The following is a 23,484-nucleotide window of genomic DNA, read 5'->3' as shown; positions in this document are numbered from 1 at the left end:
TCCCAGATCATCTCCCTACATTTGCAATTTTTTTTTTTTTTCTTTTCATTTTATTTTCTAAACCAAACATCTCCAAACCACACTCTGGATCACTACAACCAAGAGCAACTTGCAGAGCACAATTCAGTCACGGTCCAAACAATTCTTATCAGAACTTTTCTCATGCGGAGGATAAGAAAGCAAACCAGCATTGGATGCAGGGCGTACTTGGGGTGCCTGAAGAAGAAAGGCCAAGATTTCTTGAAGATACCATACTCCAAACAATTACTGGCAAATATCCTTTGGGCCAGTGCTTCTGTAGATCTTACAGGGCATTCAGCCTTGAAAAATGGGGCCAAGAAAAAACAATATTCCTTATGCTGCTAGTGGCTTAGAATGGTAGCTCATAGAAAACGAGGGAAAGAGAAGGAGTGCAGTGGGGAAATAGAAGTGACAGGAAACACTTTTGTGATCTAGGTGCAGTAGACATAAATTCAAGATTTAATTTTTCCTCTGAGCACAGAGAGAAAAGCAAGCTTAGATGGAAAGAAAGCACAGTCACACAATGAGTTACTGTTTATGATAATGGGAGTACTGCAGTGCATGTTCCGTAAATCAAATATTCTCCAATTAAACAAAAACATTTCATTCCTCCTTCCTCCAAAGCCTGGAAAGCAGACAAGGAAAGCAGAGCTTGGCCTATTCCAAAAGTAGACCTAGATCTAAAGAGTATGTGTAACCTAGAACCCCAATCATAGGACGGATCAGTCAATGGAAAGCAGTCAGGCTGCTGGCCCAAAAAGTTGCCATGAAAAGCTTCTCTTGGCCTTTCAGGTTGCCTGCATTTAAAACCCAGAGATGACACATCCCTCCCTTTTTAATTAATGACGGTCCACTTGAGTGATTTTAAACCTATGTCGAAGTATTCTGCTCTTGTCATGGGGTTTTCCCCTGCTGCAAGGCGAGTGCTCTTATCTGAGCGGTGACTGTAAAGATGTGAAAAGACAACTGTACATGAAGATGGTTTTATTTAAAGACATAAAGGAATAAATAGTATTTTAATTGCTTCTACAAGAGGAGCTCAAGTAGGCAGACTCCATTTTTCAAACACAAGTAATTTTAGTGCAGTCCTGCCACGTTGTAGTGTGATTCTTGTGCTCATCTGGAATTTATTTTCTGCACAAACGTCACTGAAATGGCAAAAGGCAAAACAGGAAAAAAAAAAAAAAAAAAAAAAAAAAAGCACATTTCTCAGGCGTGAAACTTCAAGCTTTAATTATTTTAAGCTTAAATAACGATCCTTTTGCTCCACCTCTCAGGGTGGTGTCACATTTCCTTTTGCCTGTGTTGAAGACACAAAAATACTTGGGATATGCTGCTGGGCAGGCTTTGCAGTATTGGTGACCTCTGCACTGGGGTCTGTTTCCAAATGTTTGGTTGTATCAGAAGAGTTGAGCCATTTTGCTAAATTTTGTTTGTTTCTTTAAGCTATATTCACCAACAATCAATAGGGAGGAATTAAAATGCAAACAATTTACAAGGAACTTTTCAATATATCTGACGTTGAGGTTTGCCTGGTTTATCCATCACTCCTTTTTCTTTGTGAGTATTGAGATAAATCTCTGCTGGTATCTGTTAATCTATACCATGGATTCAAGTTTCATGCGTGAAGCAGAGACGTACACAGCACTTATGAAAAAGGAAATCAAGAAGAAAACATTGCAGCTAATGGAAAAAGCTGTGAAAGTCATTAGCCCAAATTCTCAGAGAGGCAGAAAGCTGTAGGGTTGTTGTCTGGATGATGCTCACAACTTTGCTGACTTTATTCTTGGGAAGGTGCTTTTGTTTTGGCAGAGGGTTCGGGCTGAAATTGGACGAGCTTCACGTCAAAGGGTTTCTGTAAGGTACCCATAAGGCACCAGACTGAAGTAGTTGACAAATGTGGAACGGTGATCCTGGCCTACTTCTGCAGCCTTCTTCAAGGACATCCTCTATGGAGCAGCACCTGCTTCCTCGAGACGGCCATCTACACTTGTCAGCTGTTCTGTGTACCATCACCATCATGAAGCCTCATGCTCAGTTTGGGAGCTTTTAGGGATAAGCAGAACACTGAACTGAAGGTTACACACAGAGATCTACTTCTGTCCCAATAAGACAAGTATAAAATTAGACAGTGATAGGACAAGGGGGAAATGGTTTTAAGCTCAAGTAGGGAAGGCTAGATTGCATGTCAGGGGGAAGTTCTTTACAGAGAGAGTGGTGAGGTGCTGGAACAGGCTGCCCAGAGCAGCTGTGAGTGCCCCATCCATGGAGGTGATTAAGGCCAGGATGGATGGAGCCCTAAGCAGCCTGGTCTAGTGCCAGATCTGGAGTTAGTGGCCCTGCCTGTGGCAGGAGTTTGGAACTTAGTGATCCCTGGAGTCCCTTCCAACCCAAACCATTCTATGATTCAATGATACTGTGATTTAGTACTGGAGTTACCTTCCATAGTTAGGTACAATACACCAACATGAAGCACTTGGTCTTATTTTCTCTCCAATCGAAGCACAGTTTCTTTGATGGCAGTTCTGTATGTCTGCCTGATCCCTACAGACACTCAGAAGCATTTGTGAATCCCATTGTGGGATTGCATGGTAGGAGGTAAACAGCTTTGTGTGTGCTGAGCAGTGAAAATTGGCAGCAGGCAGTGTCTGAGGAGCCAAGAAACTAAATGTTTCATAGCTACCTATTCTTCTTCCTGCTTATCTTAAAGACTTCCAGGGACTTGGGATGCTCTGCAGTGTAAGTGATTAACTCAAAGTCCCAAACCCAGCATTTGAAAGGGAAAATGTTCCAACTGCTTACATGCTCTTTCATCACTCTGACAGTTCATGTATTTGCTACAGAGTCCAGCAGGTGCTCAGAAAAACACATAGCTCCATTAGTTGACCATATCTGGTGGTGCTTCTTAAACACCCTCCTAGCTACCAAGCTGTCAAGGGAGGTTTAGGTTGGATATGAGGAGGAAGTTTTTCACCCAGAGGGTGGTGAGGCACTGGGACAGGTTGCCCAAGGAGGCTGTGGATGCCCCATCCCTGGAGGCATTCAGGGCCAGGCTGGATGTGGCTCTGGGCAGCCTGGGCTGCTGGTTGGTGACCTGCACACAGCAGGGGGTTGGAACTGATGAGCATTGTGGTCCTTTTCAACCCAGGACATTCTGTGATTCTATGATACTGCTCCCTTGGTATCTAAGCAGAGGTGGAGGTTCATAAACTGCCTTAGCCATTCAAAGTTGTAGCACAGGTTAATAGAACTTGAATAAATCTTGTTACTATAGCTGTTACGGGGGGAGTAGCTCTAAACCTTGAAGTGGCCAAGGACAACAGCAGATGCTCAAGAAGCTGATAAAGGCTCCAGGAAGTGGTACTGGTATCTCGGTGTGATGCTATCTTTCCTTTCAGTAATGGACACGTGCTGCCTCCACGCTAGGAAGCAACATAGCCTCTTGTGGTTATGGAAGGTAACCAAAGGATGCTATGTTATCAGAAGCAAATTTTAGCTCAGGGAGAGGACAGCCCCATTCCTCTGCTGGTTCCACGATACACTGCTGACTGCTCCATCCCCAAACACTTTCTGGAAAGCTGTTCTTCCCAAAGACTTCTAGTGAAGGCCCATACAATGTTTGCATCCATGTTCTGAACCAAAGTATGTATGTTTTTCATCCATGTTGCACAGAAATGAACTCTGCTTACTTACAAAGAGTTAGAAAGAATGATGGAACTGATTTAATTCTGTAATAAGCATCTCAATCATAATTGTCTCTTAGTCGCTGTCTTGACAGGGAAGAGTCTGCATTGTCACTCTCTTCCAAAAATATATCAAGCTTTTTAAATTTGTGGCGTCAGTGATCCTTCAGTACCCTCATCTTAGCTGAGAGATGTGGGACAGCTGAGCCATGACACTCAGAAAGGTGTGGAAGCCTCTCCTCCAGCACTCCTGGCTGCTCAGAAGAGCAGTCTGCTCACACCACACAGTGAGCAATGGGGCTGGGAGCTGAAGCAGTTGTAGCCCATGGCACAGTCCTGTGTGCGCTTTTCCTTCTTGGCTGAAGACTGACTTTTGCTTTTGGATGGATTTGACACCTCTCTGATATTTACAGATTGCCCAGCATAGATTGCTTTCTGACTGTTCTACCGTGCCCAGACCTACATGATACGCTATTTAAATACACGACCTTGGGCTGAAAGTCTGCCCTCTGTGTACTGAGAGAGCAGCACAGCAGGATGTGGACAGGCAGAGAACTGCTTTGTGCCCTGAGCCCCCAAAGACATCACACAGAGCCCCAGCACAGACCAGACATCTCTGCTTCCACCCAGTTTAAATGAGTCTGGAGAGCAGACACCTGGGGCATCTGGGGATCCCATTCTGCCAGCTCCTCCCGGTGGTGAAAAAGAAGTAAAGCACAACGCAGCTGGCTGTAATCTTGACATTTTGCTCCAGGAAGAACTTAATCAACTCTGCTTCCCTCGTACTTTCCTGGCAGTATCTCGACCCCCCAAGCAGCTCCTTCACCTGCTAGCTCCAAGCATGGCCTCAGACTGGCAAACATGGGATGCTCAAGATGTAATTGAATTAAAAACATTGGTGATGGATGGCCAAAGATGTTCCCAGCCTTAGTATCCTTTGACTCCTTTTGACTACATTTGGCAGCTCAACAACAAAAACAAACCCTTTCTCCAGGCTGGTGGCTTTTGTGGTCAAAAGCTAGAATAGTATCCACCACTCCTGCGTGGGGTTGAAGAGCACAGTCTACAGAAGAGTGCACAGCTCAGCTCCACACACAGGCAGCAATTCCATGTCCCAGAGGCCAAAGCGAACCTTGCACAGGGGAACGCTGCAATTAGCAATGAAAAGCCTCTTAGATATGATGGCTTCTAGCACATTTCACAGTAAATTTAGAAATCACTCTGCTTTGAAACCACTGGCAGCCTCATCCACAGTGCAACTAAGAGGAAAGCACTTGCTTTGCCTTGATCCATCTCTAACTTGGCTTCTGAATTTGTAAGGAGTGAATGCCACCTAGTTCTCATAAAAGTGACCTCAGAGTAGAGTTATAAGTTTACAAGAGAGGGATTTATTTCATTACAGAAATTTGAAAAGACTCCTATTAGCTCAAGGTGTCATACTTGCAAATGTCTTATCCCACTGGTGAGGAGAGGGAAGCAGTGACTCTGCAACTCCCTGAGAGGAGGCTGTGAACGAATGGGGGTTGATCTCTTCTTCTGGGTGACAGCAATAGGAAGAGATGTGATGGCTTCAAGCTGTACCAGGGAGGTTCAGGTTGGGTATTAGGAAACACTTCTTCTCCAAAAGAGCAGTAATGCATTGGCCCAGGCTGCCCAGGGAGGTGGGGAAGTCCCCGTCTCTGGAGGGTTCAAGAGCTGTGGAGATGTGGCACTGACGGACATAATTAATGGCATGGGGGGGAGGGTTGGTGGCTGGACTAGGTCATCTTCATGGTCTTTTCCAACCTCTAGGTTTCTATGATTCTATTTCAGAATGGAAACTTATCCCCAAGAAGTTCTTCCTTCGGTGGAGGAGAGATGTTTCTGGGCTGATTCCTCTGAGGTTTTTCTTTCATTCTTGGGGCAAGGACACAGCTATCCCAGCAGGGAGACCTTGCTGGGAGTGGGCATGGTGGGGATGGGCTGATGGTTGGACTAGATGATCTTAGTGGTCTTTTCTAACCTATGAGCTTAACAGACTTCCTTTCACTTTAAGGGCCCAAAATAAAGACCAAGGCTTGAACTCCTTACGCTGAGAGTGAGCAGAGGCAGTAAGAGGCAAAAAATGCCAAAATCACAACAGTGCTGAAATGAGGTGGGACACAACACCTCCTGGTAGAACTTGTCATTTACTTGCAGGGAGGAGTGGCTGAACACATTGGAGAGAGCTTTTTAATTTTTTTGCAAGACAATGAAAACATGCTTCTAACTCCACTCATTTTATACTTCACATCAGAGCATTTCCTGGGGCTCTTGCCAACTTTTCCTTTATTTCACTTCCTCTTCTTCAACCAATAAATCATCACGAATCTCATCTCCATTTCTACGTTCATTACTGCAGCTACTCTCAGCCCAGCAGAAGGTCTGAAATATTAAGTTGTAGATACCCCTACACTGTGCTGTCTTATTTTGGAAATAAAATTTCCAATTGATTTTGAAAACATCTGCCTGGAGCACGAAAGACTGGTTCACACACAGCATGTCCCACATAGCAGTGTCCTGGCAGGGATGTTCTCAGATAATGTCCCTTCATTAGGACAATGCAGAAAAAAAAAAAAAAAAAAAAAGGAACAAAAATTACAAATGATAAGGTAAAAATCATTACATTTTCCACATATAGGCTATATTTTTCTCCTGATTTAACTTACATTTCAAGTCAATGTCCCAAGGAATGGAGAATGTCAGAAGAGAATGAATGCAGGTAGCAAGAGGTGATCGCCAAAATTTATGGTACTGATCACATCTTTAAGTTCTCTGTGGCAGTGCAGCACACCAGAATGACACATCTTATGGGTAGTACCTCCTCCTAGGGATGAATCATTACAATTCCATGCCTGCTAAATTTGCCCAGTGAGGCTGTGGATGCTCCCTCCCTGGGAGCACTCCAGGCCAGGCTGGATGGGGCTGTGAGCAGCCTGGGCTATGGGAGGTGTCCCTGCCTACAGCAGGGAGTTGGAAACAGGTGATCTGAAAGGTCCCTTCCAACCCAAACCACCCTGTGATTCTATGATTTAATGTTTGAATAAACTAGAACATCCAGCCTCAGCTCAGGACTCAAACCATCCATTGCCAGCGGTCAAAAAGTCCAAAGAAAACACAGCTGTTCATACCTAATAAGAGCACCCCTTGCTTAGCACTGTAAGCTGTTGGACCCCAACGCTCCTCTTATTTTACACTGTCACCCCGTTCCTTGCTCCAGCCCTGCTCCTCACAGCAGACCTTTGCTGCTGCTTTGCTCTTTGCCACTTCCCTCCACCCGCCTCCCCCCGCTTTGCAAAATAGTCCTATTTAAAAAAAAAAAAAAAAAAAAAAGAAAGAAAAAAAAAAAAAAAAAGCGTTTTCTCAAGTTAAAAAACACGACCACCGGGTTCGAGATCAGCAGCACGAGTCCTTGCGCTGCTGCAGCTACACGGACGGGTGGGTGAGAGCTGCGCTCCGGCTTCGGGCTGCCGGGAGATGGCGGCAGTGCCCCCCGCCCGTAACGGCACCGGGGCACCCGGGGCTGGCTGTGTGCTGGGAGGACCCGGGGATCGAATCCTCTTATTAATTCCCGAAGCACAACGATGAACGAGCACGGAAAAGCTGGGAGCGATCTCTCGCATGCTCAGTTTCTTCTGGACTCCTCAATAATCGCATTTGTTAGTGGCTTATTTGCTTTCCTTGAGAACTTGCAGCTTTACCCAAAGCCAAATGAGAAGAACTTTAATCCAAAAAGTTATATAAAACTGCTGGGCCCACCACCTTTACTAATTTCCTTCAAAACACAGATATTGCAGACTGTTTCTTCTCTGACCACTTGCAAATCTCCAACTGTTCTGATCTCCAGTGCTGAGGTGGATAAGGTGAATATCAATAAGGTGAATACCTCTCCACGAAATAGGGATATACTTTATCTACAAAGCTGGACTTTACAGGACAACGAAGAATGAATGAAATCTTGGGTTCTTTGTTTCCAGGCACATTTTTCATTTTGATTCCAATATATGAGCCTACACACCCTTGTACACATGAATACACACCCACTGCCCTCTTTTTTCCAGCTGTCGTGACCCAGTGTTGCAAGACACTGAGCTTCCATTGCATCCAGGCTCTGCCCTTACAGTGTACTGCCTTTGTCGTTCTACCATCACAACCAGCATGATTCCCCTCTTCCTTCAAATCCATCCTTAAAGGGTGAATTCTGCATCTTTCTCATAGGTTTGTAAGGTCTGTTTGTCTGCATGACAAACTCCAGAGGCTCCTGCAGGATGCAGATGAAATGAATATGCTGGTTACGACTGCCCCACAGTTTCTTTTCTAACGAGCCTCCCCTTGGGAATCACAGCCCCATTTAGGCCCGTAGAGACTTGTCTTCAAGTGTGAGAATTTGAAACCTTGTTAAAAAAAAAAAAAAAATTAATCTAAAAATAATACCTCAAATGTCATAGATGCAAAAGTAATGCAAAGTCAAGAGATGCAAAGCCTGCTGAAATTAAGCTATTATGCTGGGATAATTATCAATCCCTTCTGAAAAATCTTTAAATGGATTATCAAGCAGGGCTGTTTTTCATCTTTTTATTGCTATCTTCGGTGATACTTTAATATCCTTCACTTGCCCTTAAATATCAAATAAAGGCGTTCTGTTTTATGAGGATTAAAAATCTCTTCATCGTAGGGGTTTCACAATGAATGTTGCTGTGTGTTTCCCAGGAACAAAAAAACCCACCTCAGTCACACTGCCAGGTGAGAGTCACCATTACCTTTCAGTCCTCAGACTGGGCAAACCAGCAGACTTCTTTAATGAGCAGGTGAATCGTGGGTCAAACCAATTAGCAGATAAGCTTCGATTTGAAAGGAAAGCGTAAAGGCTCTCAAGAAGCTGAAGATAAAGCTGCTTCTGTCAGTTTTCATCACTAAGAACACTGCACTGAGATGGGGCGGAGCACACTGCTGTTTTCTCCCCCTTCCTGCTAGCACAGGACGGGATTTATTTGTACATCTAAACCAAGTGCATCTGCTAGCCCCATCACCACAGCCCTGGAGGGTCTGGTTATTATGGTAGTGGCAGGTTCCTGGTCAGGCAGACAGAGTAGGACTGAAAAAAGAAGACAGTAACAGCTGGAAGCTTAGCAGAGATAACAGGAGTGTGGACAGAAGCACAAAAATGTTCTTTATAGAGAGGCTCAAACTCTATGCTGTAGCAAAGTTTGTGTGTGCCTGTAAAACTCAAGTCATGCTTCCTCCCCAGGAGAGCACTCTTGACTCAAGGAGAAGAACCCCAAACTTCTGCAGCAGCTCACAAAATCCCACAGCATGATTGATGTGCTTTTGGGCTGTGTGATCCAGCTCATTACTTCTTAGGGAAGGTGCTTTGCCTTAATTACTTCCACAAACTGTGAAGTCGTTCAATGTATTTTTCTAGCCTAGTTTATATAAATTCTTTTGCCCAAGGGACTCTCACGTAGGTCTTTGCTCACTGTGTTTTCCTGAAAGTTTATTCTTGATTTATTCAGAAAAGCATCAATAAGGAAACTAAAAATATCTGCGAGGTGATTAGCAGGAGAGATTTGTTTGCAATAAACACAAGAACATGTTGTGTTTTGAAAACTACTTAGCGCATAGAGCAGCAATCCAAACCTACCTGGAAACCAGAGCCACCAGCCCAGAACACAAAGCAGTTTCTGATCCTCGCGAAAGGAGGGATAGTGACATAAAACAGCACAAAGCAGCTGTATTCTGGTTCAGCAATTTCAGAGTCGTGTTAAAAGGGATTGCATGGAAGAGCTGAATTACACTCAAGGGCTCTTAAAACCACATTACAAAACCTTACTTTCCCTGTTGTGATCTGCAAAGACCTTGCTCTATACTCAAGGTTGGGTTTAAGCTTTTTCCAGGCTCCTGTACCGTTCTCTTCCCTGCATAAAGCAGTTTTTTGGTTTCACTGGACAGCGTGACTGTTAAGAGGAAAACACAATACCTGCTGCGTGAAAGTTACATTTGTTCCCTACCTGCACCTCCCACGTAGGCAGTCATGCTTCAGCATGCACAGCATCCAACGCCCCTATAAAGTGACCAAGAATGGATCAGAGAACATCCTGGATACTGACAACGAATAGCTGATATCTATTTATTCTCAAGTTAATCAGTAATTATTTCAAAATTGTTTTGATTACTTCTCTGTCCTTTGATCTTATATAAGGTATTTCCTGATATTTTGTATGTTCAGAAATGTTTACATGTGGCAGTAGGAGACATGGTTTAGTGGGGAGATGTTGGTGACAGGTGGAGAGTTGGACTGGGTGACCTTGGAGGTCTTTTCCAACCTTGGTGATTCTACAGTTCTATGTTATTTCTTGGGCACAATGGGATTACATTTTGTTATGCATACATTTGCAGCATCTGTAGGGTGGGAGAAAAGTTTGCAGTTGTGCACACGCAGAACAGTTTGAAAAAGAGGCAAATAAATTAATTATGTGAAGTTTTGAACTTTTATAAACAATCTCAAGGCTTTTCCAGCAGCTTTCCAAGAAATACGATTTGGATGGAGGATGGCTTTTGGGCAACACTACTGCATTGTCAGTAATAGGTCTGCAGTCAACATAACCTTCCTGTTTCCAAAGAGAGAAATATCTCCTCCACTCGGGCCTCCCGTAAATTTCCTGGTACTAAGGCAGTAGAGTAAGGCATTGTAAAAATAGATGCAGTTTGTCCTCTAAATGATTCACAAATGGAATTTAAAGTTTCATTGCTTGCCACAAAATCCTCTGACCTCTGAGACACACCGCAATGCAATTTTGCTGTGGAAATTTCCATAGCTGCTCTGTGATACAGACAGGCGTTTTGTGGGAAGGCAAATCCCAAACTCTGAGATGCGTGGCAACAAAAAGCTCTCACTGACAGTACCACAGGCTCCATCTAAAGTCCAGCGCACTCAGTGAGGATCCTTCGGTAAGCTCCCACTCCTATGGGTTCCCATGAGCTAGAGTACAGCAATAAGGATGTATGCAATCCTTCTCATTTCAGGGGGGAGAAGGCAGCATTCCCTGGTCCCTAACGTTGAGCTGTTACCTTCACCAAACCCTCTTCCCAAAAAGGCTTGGAGCAGCATACAGAACACCAACTGTGAGGGAGCTGGGATGCTACAGAATTACACTTGCTTCAGTTTTATTCACTGCTAGAACTGTGTTCAGAACGGCACACCTGCAGTCTCAGCTCTCACAGTGGGAAATGCACAACTGCTACCTCTGCCTTCACCATCTTTTTCACTTTTCATAATAGCAGCAGTTTGTGTTGCAAATTTTACATATCTCAAGCTATTGCCATTTATTCTTGATGCATGGCAATTCATCCAGTGCATGAATTAAAAGCCACGTCTACATGCATTGCCTGTCCCTCAGGTCACTCCACCTGTAAATGAGGTCTGGAATTGTCACCAAGAGATGTTACCACATGCACTGCAAAGAATATTTTCATGCTCTGAATAAATAACACCTCGGCTTATTTCTTGCTTAACGTAGATACCATGACCAGTTATCTCACCCCACTATGAACATGTCAAAGTTGAAGTGATGAACTGTTTTACTTCCAGGCATAACAGATAGAAAAGGAATGGCAAAGTACGAATTCCTGTGAACACACCATGGGTGGATATCAATGTACACACAACATTCAATATTAGTTCATTTTCAGGCTATTCTGTTATATTTTTGGATCTCAAATGCACTGTCCAGAACAGATGCTCTCTTGGAAAGCTAATACAGCAGCAGGGTAGAACTGCTTGGAAACTAATGATGGTACAAATAATTTAGGTTGTTCAAAGCGTGTCTCTGTCTGCAATACACAGTATAAGAAGTATCTTCTCCACAGAAAGCAAAAGACGATACTTAGTGATAAATTAGTATCTTAGGTCAATCTAAAGATACATATCTCAATGCTCCATTCAGCAAACAGCTTACACGTTGAACAGTGTTGGTGGTTTTCACAAATTTACAGGAGGCTGCCATGTGTACGAATTAGAATGGATGTTAGCCCAGTTGCAAGGAAGGGCCAAGGAAACGACCAGAAAAAAAGTACAGAAAAACAAAGAGACAGAAATCGTACGTGTGGATCAGCACAACCAATGCCAAGCAGAGAGATATGGTAACATGAGTTGTCTCATGAGGTCTCACAGCAGATATTCATAACATAGCAATAAAGAAGGAATTCGTGACAGAGCTGGTTTAATCTCCTTCAGACGGCTTTTCTTACAAGGTGTTACAAGTTCAGTGACATAACGCTGCGTTACAGCAGAAACGGAGTTGCTTTGTACAGTGGCACTGGCCATTAAGACACTCTCATAGCACAGACTGGGGTAAAGCAATTATGCAACCCTTGGTCATTTCTGTGCAGCAGTCTCTTTCTCGTGATCCTCCCCAAACTGAGATTTTTGGACTACTTCTACATCAGTTCCTTCCATATTTTAGAATGGGAAGTTGATTTTTTTTTTTTTTATCCCTGCCAAGTGTTATAAATAATACAACATGAGTCAAAACCTTTCCTGCCCTCATTTTTTGTCTTTTATTTCCATTTTAGTCATGCTTAGATACTTCTAACTCCCTATCAGAAACTCATTATTCAACATAAAGTCATGTTAATGTCAATGAGCTTTAGATCATACATCTAATATTAACAAATCAATCAGAAAACTATTAATTTTACTCTGCTTTTTAAGTTAAATGTCAATTAATTTTTAGCTGATTGAAAAAAATCAAAATATTTTGTCTAGTGCCACGGGCATCATCCTATTTAAGCATCTAGTAAAGCATGCTTTCCTACAGAAAAACTCCCCAGTGAGACCCCAACACCAAATCTATAGACTTCATTGAAAACTTTGCCACTGACTTTAATGCACTTTGTCTGAAGGCCACATAGCTTGGAGGAGCTGTGTTATAAATGGCTCTGGCCAGAGCTATCTGCTGATATAATTCAGATGTGAGAGAGGTTGCAGCTTGAGAAAACTGACCTTGTTTATGGGCATAGCCTGAGAGGAACTGCCTTAAAAAAGGAAAATAGGAGTGCTTTGTGCCTCTGCCCTTGCTTCTCGCAGGAGAATGAATAGTGGATGTTGGTAAGAGGAAATTGGCTGGCCGAAATCCAACTAATTCCTTTTATTTTTCACGTCTTTGATGTACAATTTAAATGCAATTTCCTCCCCTTCTTGAAAGGCTCTAGGTCAATGTTTACACGTACGCGTTTCAAAATGCTACGCAAATCTATTTCCTACTTATATCTGAGGGCAGTGCATGCAAACTGGTAGGAGAAACTAACATCCTTCCAAAACTAATTTGAAAAGTCCAAGTATTTTCTGCTCATTTCCCATGGTTGCTTAACACAAGAGCTCTACTCACACCTATGTGGAACAGAACAGCAGAGAACATACTGTTTTTGTGTTTGCTGCGATTGCCTTTACTCGATGCTAGCAGCCCTGTAAACAATGCAACTGGGAAAAAAAATACCCTCATTACTCATACTTTTCTTTGTACAGTATCTTAAGGAATCAGATGATTTCCTTTGAAAATCAAACTGATGCATCTTGCCTTATTTTTCCCCTCTTCTTTTTTTGAAGTCTGTTTTAAGTCGGGTTGAATTAGAATCAGAGAATCACCAAGTCTAGAAAAGCCCTCCAAGATCATCCAGTCCAACCAACCACCTACCACCAGTATTTCCCCACTAAATCATGTTCCTCAGTACCACATCTACACATTTCTTGAACCCCTCCAGTGGCGGTGTCTCAACCCCCTCCCTAGGCAGGTTGGATTGATTTTGACACAACCTTTATCAGAGGCATAGCAAGTTGAGGGGCATCATCTACTGACCATGAATACCATACTATTACAAAACAGATGATATTCTCGATAATTCAGTGACACTACAGAGTTTAACGTTCAAACATTTGTTGCCAAAATTACTTACAACTAGAAATCCTGGTGGTGACAGTTACATCCCTAAGGGTATTTCACTGTGAATATAAATCTCCAGTTGAAGAGCTGGATATATGACAAGCTATCACTTCATTACTGTGAAAATACAGTTTCTTACCAGTCATTTTAATACAGTACATAAGTTGCAAGGATTTCATCAGCAAGGAAATAGTTGTTCAGCGTGGGTGCATAGCCTCTTTCTGTAAATACTGGAAACAGCAGAGTATTTATATCATCACTTCTTTCCCCTGATGTACTGGGTATGCAATACCAATTCTTTCTAGTTCAGGTCCACTACTTACCTGAGTTTCCTTGGCCCTTCCTGAACCTTGATTAGCAGCAGTGATGCGTTAAAATAGTTCAGCTGCTTAAAAATGGCCAGAGTTATGCTTGTGGACCATTTCAGTTGGATCCTTTCTCTTTCAGAAAGGAGGGGAAGGGAGAATCTAGCATACAGTTCAAGCACATTTGTTCTAGCAGTTAGCTGGTGCAATGAGTTTTAAGCAAGTTCACTGATGTGCATTTCAGGGTGGTGAAAGTTGTTTTCTGTAGCTGCCTGCTGGAATATGGAAAAGGCCAGATTATCAATGAAGCAATTGGTAAAGCAACGGCTGACTTATTTCACATTTCTTTTTCCCCGTGAAAATTAGCTAGTTATGCCTATTGTATGTTTTTAAAAGGAACTGCTTCTCACCTTCCCTTTGCTGGTGACTCATTCAGAGATTGAAATATGGACGCAGAACTTATTCTTCCAGGAGGAGAGAATATTTTCTATTGTTTAACCTTCCCTTTTGACATTTCCCTCTCTAATATAACAGCCTTATTCTGATCTGCATTTTTTCCTTATGCCAGAGTAAATGTTTGCCTTTCATAGCATTATAGAGTCACCAAGGTTGAAAAAGACCTCCATGATCATCCAGTTCCACCATTCATCTACCACCAATATCTCCCCACTAAGCCACGTCCCTTAGTATCATATCTACGTGTTTCTTGAACACCTCCAGGGGTAGTGACACAACCACCTCCATGGGCAGCCTGTTCCAGCTCCATCACCATTTTGGGAGAAGAAATTTGTCCTAATATCCAACCTTATTCATTGGGTTCAACCTTGAGTTGAATCCAACCTTGATTAGTTGGATTAGCATTAGGGAGTAAAAAGTCATTTGAACTACACATTCCTACTGGAAGACTTTAGACTCTGATATACTAAAGACTGAGATGTAAGTAGAGCAATTCTGGTGGACAGCACAGTGGTAAAGCCTTTATGTCATGTGTGCTTGAAAGTAAGGGTCCAATCTCTAAAATCTGAATGCAAATCTTGCATGCAAGCATGCTTTCTGTACTCTTCCCCTAAAAAAACAGGTCCCACAGAGCACTCTGTGTAAGACCTAACCATGTCATTGACATCATTGACAAACTCTAACTGGTGCACCTGGCACTGTGAATACACTCTACTCATTGTAGCATTTTGTCATACAGGATCAAGTGCAGTACTGCAACAGAGGAAAAGAGCCCTCAGGATGCACAGCATGAGAAAGCACCAATTGCTATAGCTTACTCCATAAAGACAGAAAGCAAAACTGAACTATTTAAACCAAGGGTATTCTAAGTTAAACCTGGAAAGCGTTCCGGATATGCTATAATTACAAGCTTAAAAGTAAACGGTCCACTGGAAGTAAAAACTCTGATCATATGGAAGTATTGCATTTGAACCAGCAACTCAGCTCCTGGAATTATGATTGTTTATGTGTACAGCACAGAGTATGGAAGTTTAGCAGGTCTCAAAGAAAAGAATGAAATAATTATGAGGAATTAGAACATCCCACTTTATTAGACTGGACAAAGCATTTTTGGAAGAGATCTAAATCTTTGCTTGAGGCTCCATCTACTCCCTGAACTAATTGTGACTGATCTACCTTTTTCCTTCCACTCTCGCCCTTGTTCACCTTGTTTTGAGCTGTAGCATGCTACTCTTAGCTCTGAATACCTCCTAACATAGAATGAGATAATCTTTGATGCTATCTGGATACTACTACAGACCTAACACAGTTGGCATTCAAATCACATGCCTAAGAGAACAGGCAATGATTCTCTCCTCTAACGTGCAATTCATTTTTAAGAACACTGGTTTGGCTTTCTGCTCGTTTCAGTGGAAACTGAATTCCACTTGTCAAACTTCTCAAAGCTGTACCTTTTAACAACAGCAATGACCTTAAAGAAGAACATTCACAGCACTCACAAGATCAGAGATTCATAGCTCCTACAGTCTGCCAGCACATTCCTAGCCTTGTTCTTCAGATTAGAGGAGTGTGGGATTGTTCAGCTTGGGGAAGGGAAGGCTCCAGAGAGACCTGACTGTGGACTTCCAGTACTTGAAGGGAGCTTACAAACAGGAGGCAGACCAACTTTTTGACATGGTCTGATAGCGACAGGACAAGAGGAAACAGCTTTAAACTAAAGGAGCAGAGATTTAAGTTAAATATTTGGAAAAAATTCTTTACTCAGAGCTCTGGGGCCCCGGCATGGCAGCCCAGAGAAGGGTGGATGCCATGATACCATTACAGTGGTGACCAATATGTAGGTCTGATTGCATACGGCTGTGTAATAATGATATATCACCGTTGTTTTTGAATGTAACAGTCTAAGCTTCCAATTTAGCACTATAAATTACAAAGTGTCTTTGGTTACCAGTAGCATCAAAGCTACACTGAAGAGGAACAGAGCTCTCGAAACAAGAGATGCTGCTGCATGTTTTGAACTCTAATCTGGTTTTGAGGCCAAGGACTCGCTTAAAGCAGTATCTATGAATGGCTGCATTTCAACAAGCCTGTCCTTCAGACATCGCTCGTGTTGCAGATACTGTTTGATACAAGTTCTCACTCTCCCTCTTTAACATCTAAAAGAGAATCCCATCTGATGATGACATGAGGCCTGGAATGTCTCTTCTATCCTAAAGAGGAACCAAAATAAAGAGAAGAAAATAGATACAACTCTAAAACCCAAGGGAAAAAGCCTTCTCTGCAGAATATACAGCTCTTCAGACAAGACACCAGCTAGTCCTTTAATATCTATCGCTTGCAATTCTCTTGCATCTAGTAGACTTTACGAGAGCTGAAGTGCTGGGCTTCTGATTTTTGTGAAGCAAGGTGAGATCCTCAGAAATGCTGAAAGCAGATGGATGTCTTCACAGGTCACTGCAACAACTTCCCTATTTTTAGGAACAGAAACGAAGGATGCTAAGTTGTCTTTGCAGGCAAATACCAAAACTTGGTCGTGGTGGTAGTTTATAGGAAAAGGCTCTCCAAAGAGCACAGACAGAGAATGCTAAAAGCAGACTAAAGCTGGGGAAAGAAAAGCAAATGAAAAGCTTATACACAGATACTAAGGACATGTATTGAATGTTTTGCAGCTGGGAACTATTATCAAATTCCATCAGTCTCAAGTAACGGTCCTGATGTGATTTATAGTAAGTCCCAAAGGTATCATCAGTGGAACTTCAGCCACCTGACAGGTGTTGCTCATGTAAGTAACACTGAAGAAGATAGATAATAAGACACACAGAGACTACATAAATAACACCTGTGCTACCATTCTCTTGGAGCTCCAAAACTTCAGAGTCTGAAGAAACACCAGAAGTATAGGTTATTCAGATTAAAAAGAAGAGGAATTTAGTTATAAAGTCAGAATTGTTGGGAAAGGTGGTAAACAAGAACGTGTGGTTTCTACTTCTAGTTTCTGTTTTCCTTGTACGTACTCTGCCCCATCTAAGATTACATTAAAAAGATATATTTCTACTGTAAGTCTTCTACAAAGCATGGTTGAAACAAACCAGTCCGTCTCTTAGAATGAAGACAGCTCTAACAGAAACCTACATCACAGTTGCAGCAAAGCCCTTTGGGCACACCATGTTGCACGTGACTGTGCTGCTGGGATGGTTGGAGGCATGAGACCATCATAACACCTCAGAGGTAGTCTGTTATGATGGAGTAACACATGCATTACTGTGTTTTCGTACTCAGATGAACCACACAATTATCAAGCTAACACTTCAGTCACCTCTTCTTAGTGAACCTAAGCCATACCATATTGCACAACACTATGCTGACTGGAGCTACTTTGGCTTAATAGTAAATGTTATGAAGTTCTACTTCGACTAAGAAAGTATAATCTGTTCTTACTAGGTATGAGATTTGCAGGTTAAATGGTGCTGTTAATTCTGTTGATGATATTTAGCAGGACCTGCTGAGATAATTTAAGGATTCAGTATCTAAGGAACACATATCCAAAGTTGTTTCTGGAGCAGTGAGACAGCACTTTTGTGCCTTTTTCCCCCCCCTCTTTGAGCACGAATCCATTGGATCCTTTATATCTAGAAAGGGAAGCATCTCCCTGCCATACTTTCCTTTAAATGCGTGCATTCTATGTTCTAATATTTGCAATCAATAAAATATTCCCTTATTTCGTATTAAAAAGACGAATATTTACTCTTCAGATATTTTAAGTCTACTGCAAAACTTATCAGCATAATCAGCAACCGTAAGGGTATCCTCATGGAAAGTGGAGGACTTGGTTTCTCAACAAGAGAAATATTCACTTGCCTTTGACACGTGCAGAAGTTCCCTTTCTTCCATTCACGTCTGACTTGGTGCCACACTCTAAAAGAGAACCTTGATCCTCTTCTTCCCAATGTGCAGTCTAGAAAGGTTTTTAGCTAGTTCAAAAGTTAACAAACAAGGATGTTGACTTAGGGAAGATTTTATCAGCTCTGTCTTAATTGCTAGAAGGAAATAACTAGTGATAAAAATCACGTGCTTTATTAATATATAAATAAATGATGATAGCAGACTTTCTAACTCTAGGAAGTTAGCTGAAAAACAGATTGTCATGGCTGAGTGGCATTTACTTTTCTATCTGTCAATATTTGGAGGATTTTATTACTTTGCAGTGCCAAGTACAAAATGGCTAATGGAAATATTAAAATGGAATTAATCTAACTAACTAAATAAAGCCGGTTCTCAGTGTTATTCCCCCAGAAGTGACTTAATGTGCTTTCCAAAACAAAACTATATGGAAAAATGGGTTATAGTCAAGCTTATATATTGTTCATTTACTTATTGCCTTTCAGAAACTTTCTCTACCAAGCAGAGGAAGGCCACGTTGCTTTATTAAAGCCGCACCTCAAATATTTACCTTTTGAGGTACATGGAAAGAGAAGGTTAAAAATGGCCAGAGGGTTCCCAGCTGCACTACCTCACCAAATGTTCTTCTCTAGGAAAACAGCAATAGTACAGTGGCAATTGATGACCCATGCCAATATCATCACTGTGCTGGAATAAGTCACTGCTGCAAAGCTTTGCCAACCTAACAGTGTTAGCTTAACATGAAAAATACACACCTCAAGGTACCAAGGTGCTAACAAAACTCCAGGTGTCAACGTAAGACCTCTGTCGAAAGAGAACCCTTTAGTCAAGTTAGTTTTGCTGCCTGCAGTGACAGCACAGCTTTGTCATCTGTGGAACAAAAACAGCTTGCATTTCCCATAAGGGACTCCACAGCCAGAGCTGGAAGAGTTGCTGTTCAGAGACATCAATAAAAGGAATATTGTCAGGCAAGAATCATAGAGTGAAATGAATAGTCTCCCTTTGCACTTCCCATGTACCAATTTTTACCTTTATACATTGGCTTCTATCTTTTGAAAGAGCAATTTATTGAGTTACCTGCAATGAAGTGGAAATATATTCATTTAGGCAAAGAAACAAAGCTCTGAAAGCACTACAATAACTGATTACAGGAAGGAGAGAGGCTAACTGAAGAATCAGCAAGGAACCAGAAACTGTAAATCCCCAAACAAAATCTCATCTTCAGAGAAGAAACCACTCCAGCCAGAAGAACCGAGGGAGGGGTGGAAGGTACAGAGACAGGCACGTCAGGTTTCTGCATTAAGTGTCCCATTCCACACACACAGCATGGATGTGCAGACCCTGCAGTTGTTAACAGCAAAGCTCTCCGGTTGCTGTTATCACACATGCTTGAGTAGTTTGCAAGGGGAGAAGAGGGAGAAACAAGACAAGCAAGTGTGCTCAGACAGTGAACGTGATATGAACATCTTCTCCTTTTGTACTTATCAACATACAGAGCAGGCGTTTTACAAATATATGAAGAGAAAAGAGAGCAGGAAGACAGAATGACCTTGGTTTTAGTTCACTCATCTTGCTCTTGCATTGCTTTATCCATACAGACTGTTAATTCCAACTGCACTGCCACTTTTGACTTCTAGATTCTATATTAAAAACGTGTCAGCTTTCTCGTTAGGCACTCAGACTCAGTTTGAGCAAAAGCACACCATGAATGAGCAAATCTCTGCAAATCATTCCAGGATACCAACAGTCTTGCATTCCTGTTTCCATTCCAAAGGCTATATGTATTCATATTTGCTTCTTCATTGCAATCTTTTAAGACACCACTATCAATATCAGCATCTCAAAGTCTTCATTATCACTGCAGTGAGCCTCCTTCAACTCTGCAGGCACAATGGTTGTCCACAAGCAATGGATGCCATTCATCTCTTTCTAATTTAACACAGAGAACAATATCTGAGTTGCTGGAAGGGATGTAGTTGAGACTGAAGGCAGTGTATGCGAGCCACTCCTCAATTTCTGGGTTCTTCTCCCATTTTTCTTCTTATTTATTTATTTATTTTTTTTCCAAGTGCTTTAAAGATCAAGAGGATAACCAGGAGCTGTAACACCACACCACAGTAAAGGGCAGGAGTTCACTGGGCTGTGTTCCACATCCAAGTGGTGGTGGTGCTGGAACAGGAAAACACAGACTTTAATGCAATTTGTAATTTGCTTTCACCCGGTTAAATAATGTTATTCACATTTCAAAAGATAGGAATACAGACACAGATTAAGAAGGATTTTGCCAAGGTCTTTTGTCACTCATTGATAAAATTACTGTTACAAAAAGGTGCAGCTTTTCCTCATTTGCTGATTACAGAGCTGTGTTTCTTCCTGCCATCACTCTTCCCTTGGAATATTCCCTGAGCACCAGGCCAACTGGCAAATTTGCTGGACTGCTTAATTAAAAGAGAACATGTTTTCCTCTGCAGGCAGTACATTTTGCCATAGATGACAATGAGGCAAGGTCAGTCATCTTAGTGCTTCACAGGGAAATAATGCCAATCTATATGGATTTCAACCCATGGCAAACATCTGTGGTTCTTTAAGGACCACAGCATGAATGGATTGTCAACTTAACTACAGAAAAAGAGTTGCAGAACTTGAGTGCAAGAAGCCAGTGTATCCAAGAAGCTCATCCGTATCCAAAAACCTGAATCTTCTGATGTGAATTTACAGTATATAAAGAGTAATAGGATAACACGATCCTTAGTCTAATTCTGCTTTACAATTGCATGCAAAATTATGCAAGTTCATAGAAAAAGTAACAGTTATAACCATCAACATTTTCCTCTTTAAATCTCATTGTTAACAGCACAGCAGTAGTCGGATAATCTGTTAGGGCAGAACTTAACACAGCAGTCTTCATTCCAGCATTGTTTTTTCTACCTTGAATTGGTATGCAAAAGATTTCACACCCGCCCCATCCAACAGATTCAAGATTCAAGACCACACATCACAGCTTCTCAGAGGTTAAGCAAATACACTTGACCTCCTAATGAAATGCAATGGCTGATGTTAGCTTTTGTCACCACCCTCCTGGCAGCATCAGCTCCTCCTGTCAGTCACTCTTCAGGGACAGTTGGCTGGTTGACTTAAAAGGTCACCTCCAGAAGTACGCATGGGTCTCCAGGATTAAAGCCTTGAAAGCAGGCCCCTACATCTAGGGGATTAGACTGACACATTATGTAGCACTATGTTTCTGGCAATGACTACTATCTGTTATCAATTAATCAATCAATTGCCATCATATGGTCACTGTAAGAGACAATGAGCTCAAGCAAGTTAACACACTTGTGATTTCTTTCTTGCAACTGCAGACTGCTCCACATTAAGGCTACAGTAAGGAACTAGATGATCTTGAAAGTCCCTTCCAACCCCAAACCATCCTACGATGCTATGATTTATATACTGGGTGTGGTTTTGTACTCAGGAATGATTTTCCCCACAAACAGATGGAAAATTCTGACGGTACCTATAGCAATTCAAGAAACAACAGTTTTCCCTACAGATTCCTGGGCTGTAATCAACTTGTTCATTATGAATGCTGTGATCTTGCAGAGTAAAGTATGAATCTTTGTGCTGGGGCACATCTTAGGTAAATGAAAGTGTAGTTGTGTGTGAACTATCTACCTCCATAGCAAAAAGATATTCAAGTCCTCCTATGGACTGGAAGGTTGTTCTTTATTTTGTCACATTGCAGCCAAAGGAGCTGAAGAAGCTCTCAAGTCTGAATTTCCTGTAGGCCAGGTCAAGGTTATAATTTTTTTTGCAGAAAGGACCATGAGATCTTTGTTAAGTGTCCCACGGAGTATGTTCTCATTTCAATGAGACAGCACCAATTTTGCCTTTTTTTTAAAAAAAAAAAAAAGCTAAACAGTCCACATTCAATGGCGGATCTTCATACTGATCCACTTCACTTAAGAAAACTCTGATGCTAAAATAACCTTGTTACACATCAGCATAATTTGCCAAACAAAATAAATGTCAAAGGTAAGATGGTGAATTTGCCCCAGGGATTCAGAAGATGAGCTGTACCTTGGAAGCCCACAGTGCTGTGGTAGCCTATGGACAACATGTTTTCTCCTCCAGCAAGAGCTCCAAGGATTTTCTTCGCTCAATTAATTTTTTAATTAATGTGGATACCATCAAGGTGGTTTTACAGTATTCTTGTTTCCCAGGCATTTGTCTCTGTGCAGCTCATCACCTGGCACACTTTCTCAAGCTTGTTGTTAAGAAACTTCAGGTCTTCCTCCCTTCTTCTCATCGGCATGGAGATATACTGACAGCAGCTCATTGCCATTCCCATGAGCTTTTCTGATTGCCTCAAGTGCAGCTTTTGCACTCCCATTAACAAGCCATCCTTATTCCTCCTCTTGCTTTGCCATTAAATCCAGGATCTTATCACCTCCTTGTTTACCTGGCCCTTCCATGACAGCTCTAATACTGCTGCAGTTGTTCCTGACAGAGTGAAGAGGGTGGAAAGTGGTGCTCTTGAAAACATAGCAATTTTGTTTTCTGTCCACAAGTTGCATATAGTACCATTGCACTGCTCCTTTTTCTTATTACAGTGCCATAAAACTTTTTATTTGACACTTCTGTAGGGTTATCAATCCAGCCAGGAAAATGGGAAACGAACTTCACCTTCCAACCATGCAAACATTCTGATGCTTTGGGAAGAAGATGAGGAAGCAATGAGCTGATGGCCATTAGAAGGCCAGCACAGCAGTAAGTGGGATTACCTGACAGTATCTGAAGCTGATGCAGTGCTGTGAGATGTTCTAATGGCTCAGGCACCAGCATCAGATTATTTCAGGCTGCAAAAATGGAATCCCCTATCACAAAAATCTCTGCAGCTTTCTGCAAACTCATAAGAAATTGAGCAGTGACTTGGGTTCAAAAGATTGGCCGAAGGATCTTTGCCTTATAAGAGAATTTTAAAGAGTAGCTGAAAACATTTTCACATTTTATAATGGTATCCCATCTTAACATTCCAAAAACAGATGAAAAAAAAAAAAATCACAATTAGTAAACCTGCTTCTGCACTAATGCTAGGATACTTCAAGAGAGGAACAGTGGTGATGAGTACCTTGAGGTGCAGTTTTACAGTAACTAAGTTTGGAC

At 41.9% G+C, this 23,484-nt stretch overlaps 1 long non-coding RNA gene across 1 annotated transcript; it reads right to left on the bottom strand.

Moving 5' to 3' along the window:
* Positions 1-953: 953 nt before the first annotated feature.
* LOC146543588 (uncharacterized) lies at positions 954-18,387 on the bottom strand. The gene is made up of 3 exons (XR_014885649.1): positions 18,280-18,387; positions 9,731-9,783; positions 954-2,067 (listed from the first exon to the last, which is right to left on the bottom strand). It is a non-coding gene; the product is annotated as an uncharacterized LOC146543588 (long non-coding RNA).
* Between the last annotated feature and the right edge of the window lie 5,097 nt (positions 18,388-23,484).

The sequence above is a fragment of the Meleagris gallopavo genome, chromosome 11, assembly GCF_905368555.1.
Source record: "Meleagris gallopavo chromosome 11, MGAL_WU_HG_1.1, whole genome shotgun sequence".
Lineage (NCBI taxonomy): Eukaryota > Metazoa > Chordata > Aves > Galliformes > Phasianidae > Meleagris > Meleagris gallopavo.
This window is presented reverse-complemented; position numbering and strand designations above follow the sequence as displayed.